The sequence below is a fragment of the Mustela erminea genome, chromosome 9 (assembly GCF_009829155.1).
Source record: "Mustela erminea isolate mMusErm1 chromosome 9, mMusErm1.Pri, whole genome shotgun sequence".
In the NCBI taxonomy this organism is placed as follows: domain Eukaryota; kingdom Metazoa; phylum Chordata; class Mammalia; order Carnivora; family Mustelidae; genus Mustela; species Mustela erminea.
The window spans coordinates 89,845,273-89,854,487 of NC_045622.1; positions in this window are offsets into that span (position 1 = coordinate 89,845,273).

Consider the following 9,215-nt stretch of genomic DNA (forward strand, 5'->3'; position numbering starts at 1 on the left):
CCCTGGGATCATGACCTGAGCTGAAGGCAGAGGCTTTAACCCACTGAGCCACCCAGAGGCCCCTAAATTTACCATTTTTATAAAGCACATAATTGAGTTTAAGATCCAGCTCTTTTTCTGGGTAGAGAGTCAAAAACAAAACAAAACAAAACAAAACAAAACCAGTACCAGGTAAATCTTTCCACGGGGTTTACCCTACACACACACACACACACACACACACACACACACTCTTTCTCTCTCTCTCTCATAAAGGAAAGTACTATTTGGAGGAAGTAACCTCTCCAGGTTAAATTCTATCAATCCCTAGGTCTCAGGAGCTGACACTGTGAAGTGTCTGTCTTGGGGAGACCAGTCAGCCCACAACAGTCTCCTTCAGCTCCTCCCCCAGGAAGCCTTTTGTGTTGTCTTGATAACATTTTGCCATTGTCAGGAAAGCCACAGAGTTGTTGCTAGTGATTTCCCTGAAGAAGAAGCATGCAGTGACTGTTCCAAAGAAGCAGAGGCAAAAACAAAACATTCCAATTTTCTTTCAATTCATCTCTTTTCCCTCCAGCCTCCACCTGCTCCGAGCGGTGGCATCACCCACCTGCACCCACACGCCATCAGATTCAAGACAGACTACTATCAGTTCAATCCTGGGATCTGTAATTCTGTTTCTCTTCTCTAATTTCTGCAGGGATGCATGCCATGGGGGTAGACAACAGTCCATGCCAGATTAAAATCTTGAAAGAAGGGGTGCCTGGATGGCTCAGTGGTTAAAGCCTCTGCCTTAGGCTCAGGTCATGATCTCAGGGTCCTGGGATCAAGCCCCGCATCGGGCTCTCTGCTCAGCAGGGGGCCTGCTTCCTCCTCTCTCTCTGCCTGCCTCTCTGACTATTTGTGATCTCTGTCTGTAAAATAAATAAATAAAATCTTTTAAAAATTTTAAAAAATTAAATCTTGAAAGAAAAAAACAAAAATGTTAACAGGGATGATATATGGGTGGAAGGGTCTTCAAGAAATATATTCTTATTTATATTCATATATTTGCTTTTAAACAGTTGTGTATTAAGGCAATTCATTAACTTGCATTTTCATATTCTGAGCTAAAATGTTCTTTAAGGATAATGGAATACAGTATTTCACTTTGTCTAACCTAAGCTGAAGGTCAAAGAGAGAACATTATATTCTTGAAAAAGGTTATAGAGCTTGTTGATCACAGGGCTTGAGCTTGATTTCAGTTCCCTTTTTTTTTTTTTTAAGATTTTATTTATTTATTCGACAGAGAGAGATCACAAGTAGGCAGAGAGGTAGGTAGAGAGAGAAGTGGGAGAAAGCAGGCTCCCTGCTGAGCAGAGAGCCCAGTGTGGGACTTGATCCAGGACCCTGGGATCATGACTTGAGCCGAAGGCAGACGAAGGCAGAGGCTTAACCGCTGGGCCACTCAGGTGCCCCTGATTTCAGTTCTTTTTCACTGGCAAAGAGCACCTTTCACTGCACCATATTGCTTTCATCAAAATAAGATGGATTCTTAGAAAAACTAATTTAACTCAGGGGAATAAGTAAAGTGAATTAAGTAAAAGTGTGCTATTTGACATCTTTGAGCAACCCTATGTGACCAAAATTAGGAAGACACAAGCTGTCTTGGACTGTTCTTTAATGAAATCCTTAGGCTGAAAGGGACCTCTTAATTTCAATTACTTCAAATACATAAGATTATTTATTCTCTTTAACCTGTTTTAATGAGATACAGACAGTAAAAAATTAGAACCACTCAGAAATCATGATAAAAACAGCTTTGTTCTTATAAATTTAACAGTTTAAAGTGGCAGTATCATCAGATGATGAATTGAATAAGCATACGTTGTTCAATACAATTACCATCTATTTGGTTTAATAAAGTGTTTATATGGGTTTCATTGTGGGGTAAAACACAATTAGAAATCTTGAAGTTATTCCAGTCCATCCTCTTGGGTTTTCTTTTTCTTTCTTTCTTTCTTTCTTTCTTTCTGAGGAGAGGGGGCGTTGAGGGTAAGAGGAAATTATAAACCAACTCTTTTTTAGGTGCATGACCTCCAGGTTTGGGTTCATTGACACTGATTATGTTTTATACAAATTACTGTGCAGAGTGATTCTTTGATATGTGATTGCAATCAGGATGATAACATATAATTTTGATTAATCAAGGGAGTTTGATTAATTTTAGTGTTGATCTTAGCGTAACCCCACGTTAGAATGAAATGCTGTTTACTGTCATTTGGGGTGAGTGATATCCAACAGTGAAATGAGCACTTGAAGTTCTCCAAACTTTGAACTAAAGTTATCTAGCATCTCTAGTTATTTCTATTGATCCATATAAATAATGTTTCAAAGTTTTCAAAAGTATAAATCCTCAAACTCATTATGATATATAAAAACACACCAAGAAATATGTTTGCCAAAAAAGACCATTTTGTTTCCTCCTTTCTCCTATGCATCCTCAAAGGATTTCTCACTTCCTATGATTCCTATATGATCAAGTTTTCACTGTTATGTTTAATGGATATATTACTTTTTATACAAAATTCCATTGAGGTTTATATCTTAGTGGAGTTCATACGTGACTTTTAGCTCTTGAGATGCGCAAGTTAGATATTGACAAACAAACTTTGATTTTGGTCCACCCTCATCTTTGGTAGACAATTCTCTTATTGATTCTGGATATAACTGGATCAGTCACTGTGATGTCTATTTCATCATTCTTTATATTCTTCTGTCACCAGATTCTGTACTAATGGCTCCATTTCCCTACTTTATTCAAAGTAGCTCCGTCCTGGGTCATCTCCAAATCAGATCTTTTTCAGGTCAAAATTTTTTTTTGTTTGTTTGTTTGTTTATGGTAACTATTAAATTGTTTATATCAGTAACTCTAGCACAAGTTTTCCTGAAAGATAAGCAGAATCCAGCTACCCAAATGTTCATGAGGTGTAGGGCTTACTGGGGAGACTCCCAGAGTCACTGAGTCCACTCCATATACCTTGTGACCCAATAGAATGAGAGAATGTGAAGAGAGAAAAGGACGGCAGGGTAAGGGAAGTACAGGTCTTAGCCTGTACCTTTGCGAAAAGCGCACAGGAGACATTCCCTGTCCAGAAGGGCTAGAACTTGCCTTTCAAGCCCTCAGCCTCATTATGTCAGAAGAAACAGATGAGTCTTTCTCCTTCTCTCTGTATTAGGAGCCCTACCCCAAATGATCTTCTATCGCTTCTGTTCTATCTTCCCTGTTCTGTATTCCACATTCTGTAATTCAAACCCAAGTTCTGTCCTCTGTCATTTTTTATCTACAGCATTGCTTCTCCTCCACTTATCAACATCCTAGCATGCTGTTTTACCTCCGTGACAGCATTTATCCTTTTCCAAAATTTCCATAATTTTATTGATTTTGTATTTATTTGTATTTGACTTCTCCACCTAAATATAAATTCTGGTAGTGAGGAACATTTTCCTTTTTGCTGTTGTATTTCCAGTGCAAAGGATAAGATTTCACTATAATAGATACTAAAAAAGAAATGTTGAATAAATGAATGTTCTAATGTTCCCTTATTAACCCTCATTTTCACTTTCATCATTCTATTAAAGATTATCTGCTTTTTACTTCTAATAGTACCTGAAGATTCATTTGATGTGAGTTCAATGTACACAATAAATCTGAGTCTCCTAAGGTTGCTGTCTTACATTTAATGTTTCCTCTTCTTAAAGCTCTTCCTGTTCTTAAAGCTCTCCATTTCAAATTTTTTAAAGCACTGTTTGTAACATGGGTGCTGGAATTAGACTGCTTGGTGTCATAGTTACCATTCTGCCAGTTACTAGTTGGTGCACTTGGACAAATCTCTCAAGCTTCCAGCACATCCATTTCCCATTGTCTATGTCGATGTTAGGAATACTAACTCTTCGGTTTAGTCTAGGTATTAACTGAGTTCTGATAGGGAGGTTCGCAGAACATTACCTGGCTTATAATATATTCACATTAAATGTGAGAATTTTCATCATAATTCTTATTTACCTTTTCTCAGCAGAAAGGTAGGCCAGAGAATTGGAAAAGGTATTTAGATGATTTTCTTTTCCATGGTGTTAGTATTGTCCTATGACCCCTCTCTGTTCCTCCTTTTTAGATAAAGATATATATATATATATATATATATATATATATATATATATATATCCCTTTGTGATCACTTTATTCTTTTATTTATTTGCTAGAAAAATAATATATTTTTTTCAAGAAATTGCAATTATAAATGCCCAGACAGAACAAGAGAAACTGTATTTGTTCATATACCTATCTTTTTAGTTTTTCATTTGAACAGCCTATACTACCAGCTCTGCTTCCTTACCAAAGTTTTCACCCTTACTTCTCACACCTGACTTCTTTACCCATCAAATAAATTATTATGACAAGAGTGTCATAAATGGCTTCCCTGAAATCCCATATAAAATTTCTTTATTTTTTATGGATATAAACCATGAAACCATGGGAGAAGAAGTGGTACTTGTAGCTAGTTCCAAGGCTGGCAAAGAATCACAAGACAGGATACACAGGTGAGGTCCAGATACAGAAGTCATATTGAATTTCATAGGTTAGATGCTACTCCAAATGTATATGAAAGATATATTCTTAGAAACACATGTAATAAATTCAGAGTCAACTTAAAGCACTGTATGGTTTTCATACAATACTATGGAATTAATAAATTAAAAGGCAAAAGGAAAAAGAAAATGTTTGGTGTGCAGAACAACAGTACCAAGAGACCACATTGTAAAGTAAAAGATAGTAGCAGGAGAAAATTATCTCCAGTTCAGCATGGTGCTTTTAGTGGGACTGTACCAACATCTGCTCTCAGAAGTCAACACATTGGTTTTGGAGTACAAGTTAAACCAAAAACCAATATGCAAGAGGAAAAGTTGCACACAAGAGGAAAATTGGTGACCATTTTTGAATAAAATCAATACCTTGAATGGAACATGAAATTCAGAGAGAGGATTGGTGTCAGAATAGAGGCTGAACTTCATGTAATATTTTGTTTTACCCGTAACTCTTCTTTCTCCTCCTCATGCATACTCCTCTATCCTGATAGGGCTTAACAGGTTGCTATGTTTCTCTCTTCTGTCTCATAATGTTACCTGATCCTTTTTCTTTGTCTTCCATTTTCCCTTCAACTAAATAGACAGATTTCTGAGACCCATGGCATAATCATTTATTCCTCTCTTTGAAAATTAACCTTCTTTTGTTTCCATCAGCACAACTGAAGAATGGGTACCACACTCAAATTTCTGACTCTGATCAAGGCAATGATCTAATTGTGTTTGGTATATTGCTGAGAATCTATTTCTTGCACAACAATGAAATACAACTAATGGTTTCTTCTCCATAAAATCATTTTCTATGTCTCCACTTCTTTCTGCTAATGGCCATACAATTTTTGTTCTTCCAAATCCTAATTCATTGACTCAATTGTCTTCTCATTCTTTCTCCTTAACTTGTTACTCATAGTTAATCTCATCAAATCATCTTTTTGATGATTTCTCAAGTTTTTCTCTTCCTCTTCATTTTTACTGTTATAGACCTTCAAGTTTGAAATGTCCTTCCTTCTTCCATACCCAATAAATTCTTAAAATTTCAGTCCATGCTCCATTCTGCTTAAATATCTTTTTGAACTGCTTCCTAATTACCTGATTACTTTCTCTAATCCCTTTTGAATTATTAATCTTATTAACTTACTCATATGCATGATCTTGCTGTCCATACACTGTTTATCAAAAAGAGCAAAACTTTATTGTCGGTAATTCCTTTATTGTTACTTAATTCTTTGATCTTTCTGTTTATATTGACTAATGTTTGAAAATTACAATGATTTTTAAAATGAAAAAACAGGTAAAATTTTACTTAATGGCAATAATCTCATTTTAAAACTAGTCAAATGCATTAATTTCATCAGTCCTTAATTAATATACATTTATCCATTTAATGATTCATTCATTTTTAAAAAGCACACTGACCTTGAGCACCCACTATATCTCAAGCATGATGTTGGTGCTTTGGATACTTAAAAAAAAAAAAAAAAGGAGAGAGAGAGAGAATCCCTGACCACATGAACGTCAATATTTAATAAGGAAAACAGTAATTTAAAATAATTATTTTATGAGCGCTTTAGGTGGTACGTTCTGTATTCTGTTAAGCGCCCAACTCTTGGCTTCTACCACAGTCATGATTTCAGGGGAATGAGATTAATACCCATGTTGGGCTCTGAGCTCATCCAGGAGTCTGCTAAAGTTTCTCCCACTCCCTCTGCTCCTCCCTGTTCTTGATCACTCCCTTTCTTTCTAAAATAAATAAATATTTAAAAAATTATTTTATACTGTATCATAATTGATATAATTCAGTTAACAACAGGTTGTTCTGTTAGCAACAGAATGCAGAGGGAAATACTAAAACTTCAGTTAAGTATTTTATATAACTTTTGATAATCTTTAATTAAAGTAACCTTAAAAAGGACCATCATTGGGCGCCTGGGTGGCTCAGTGGGTTAAGCCGCTGCCTTCAGCTCAGGTCATGATCTCGGGGTCCTGAGATCGAGTCCCGCCTCGGGCTCTCTGCTCAGCGGGGTGCCTGCTTCCCTCTCTCTCTCTCTCTCTCTGCCTGCCTCTCTATCTACTTGTGATCTCTGTCAAGTAAATAAATAAATAATCTTTAAAAAAAAATAGTATTTAAAAAATAAGGACCATCATTATTTTCATCATAAAAAGTGCACGTCAGCTGTAAATATGGTTTCTGACACTAATTGATATCAATACATATTTGTTTTAATATTATATACTGAAACTTTTATAGATAAAATGAAGAAATTAATAAATTAACTAAAGAATGAACACTTAAAAATATTACCACATAAACTGTTGAGATTACTATTTGAAAGCTTTGCTTTATGTTTAGATAATGTGTCAATAATCAGTGACAAGTCAGAGACTTGTATAATCTACTCTAAATATTTAAGAATTTTGCTATTATTACTTTTCAAAATTTTTATTAAACCGCTTTATTAATGTAATGATCAATTGAATTAATTTATTTTTCTAGTAGAAAATTTCACTAATAAATTATAGAAATTTTTATAATGGATAACAACAGGACTTGAATTTCCAATTATTTATTTTTTATTGACATATAATGTATTATTTGCCCCAGGGGTACAGGTCTGTGAATCATCAGGCTTACACACTTCATAGCATTCACCATAGGACATACCCTCCCCAATGTCCATAACTGAACCCTATCCCTACCCTGCCATTCCCTAGCAACCCTCAGTTTATTTTGTGAGATTAAGAGTCTCTTATGGTTTGTCTCCCTCCCGATCCCATCTTGTTTCATTTGTTCCTTCCCTATTTTTATTTCCCTTTAAATAACAATACATTATAATCATGCTTTCCATCTCCAAAACCTTTCTCGGATTTTGCATTTATCTGTTTGTTGACTTTTACTAAAGAAGATAAAGGAAATTGAGGCATGTGTTATGTTTTCACTCCAGTAATGATGCAATTCCAAGAAGCTCTAAATAAATGGATTTGTATCCATTTTTCATCTTTGATAGAAGCAATTTGCAGAACATTTTTCTCCATCATTTATCTTTTTAGACTCTTAATCTCTTTTTAAAATTGTTTTATCTTATGGTTTCTAGTATGCCCGGCATGTTACTTTCTAAAGATTTATCCTTGTAAAAAATCACTAAAAAATTTCTCTTTTACTCATTTATGTTCATCTTGTGTGATACTAAATCAAACGAGATCTATTGTTAAATAAAACAAATGGCACCTTTTGATCTTCATCATATTTTTCTTTTATTATGTTCATGTCAAAGGCTATATTAAAGAAAGTGAAGTGGATCCTATATTAAAATTGTTTGTATGATGCTTCATTTAAAAAAAAGGCAAGAAAAAATGAAGATTTGTCAAGAAAATAGCTAATTGTAAACAAAAAAAATATTTAAACAGAAAAATACTTCTAGAATATGAAAGTGGCTTTCTTGGACATCCAGATATAAAACTTGAAGGTAACAGTTACTCAAACTGGTTCTCTTGTATATTTTATACTGAACTGAGCTACTGTCCACCCATCTGCAAAGTTTTTCTCTAATTGATGAGTATTGATTAATCAGAACATAAGATTGTGAACATGAAGCAACTCTCTGTGTCTCAAGTTCAAGTTTTCTTTTATTCAGTGAATCCTGGAGATACTGAAAATTCATTTTATTTGTTGGTGAACATTTTATTTCCACCAATGAGATCATCTAGCTAGAAATATCCTTATATCTGAGAATGGATTGTTTGAAGAAATACCAGAAAAACCTTTCCTTTGAGCAAAATTTTATAAAAGGCAAGTTTACTTTGAACCCCTTAAAAGGCATGGAGTTTGTTTTCTAAAATATCAGATAAACTTATTGTAGGCCAGCTTTATTTTTGGCATGTTCCAAAGGTAGGGCCACTGATCAAGAATACAGTAAATTTCTACTTTACTCTTAAAATGAGAATTCAGCAGAATCAAAGTGTTTGGTTGAATGTCACTTAATTACATCTCAAAGGAGATGAAATGCTGTATTAAAAAGAAATACCACTATCTGAAAGACACATTATTTTCAGTTGAGAAACTTGGTTTTTGATATAAGAAAAATGAAAAGGAGGCATAATATTACTATTAAAACAACTGAAATAAGGATGTTAGGATCACACCCAAATGGATATATCTTTTTACACATCTTCTATTTTAGTTTGGAGCTGCTCTTTCTTTGAACAGGTGCTTGTCAAGGAAGAAAAATGATTTAAATGGATATTTTACAATTTAAAAAACAAATTTAATTGCCTTCTCAATGTCGTAGTTCTGTGAATGCTGTATATATTACCTTGAAAGATAGAATATAATTGAACACAGAAAAAAATAGTCTTTATGGCTAAATTATAACTAGAAAAATTGGCATATAATTGTGTTAAAACAAATTTAAAACATCGAGAACTGTTTCTCTCCCTCCACACTGTGAAATTCATAATTTTAGTTGAAAAGTACAATGTCCCACCATTTAATTTACAGACAGTTTTCACTAGAAAAATGTAAAGAATAAGTCACTAGAATTAAAAGTTTAAGGAATTTTTTCTCAGATATAATCACCAATAGTGACAGATGGTAGCTACAATAGCGGTGAGCATAG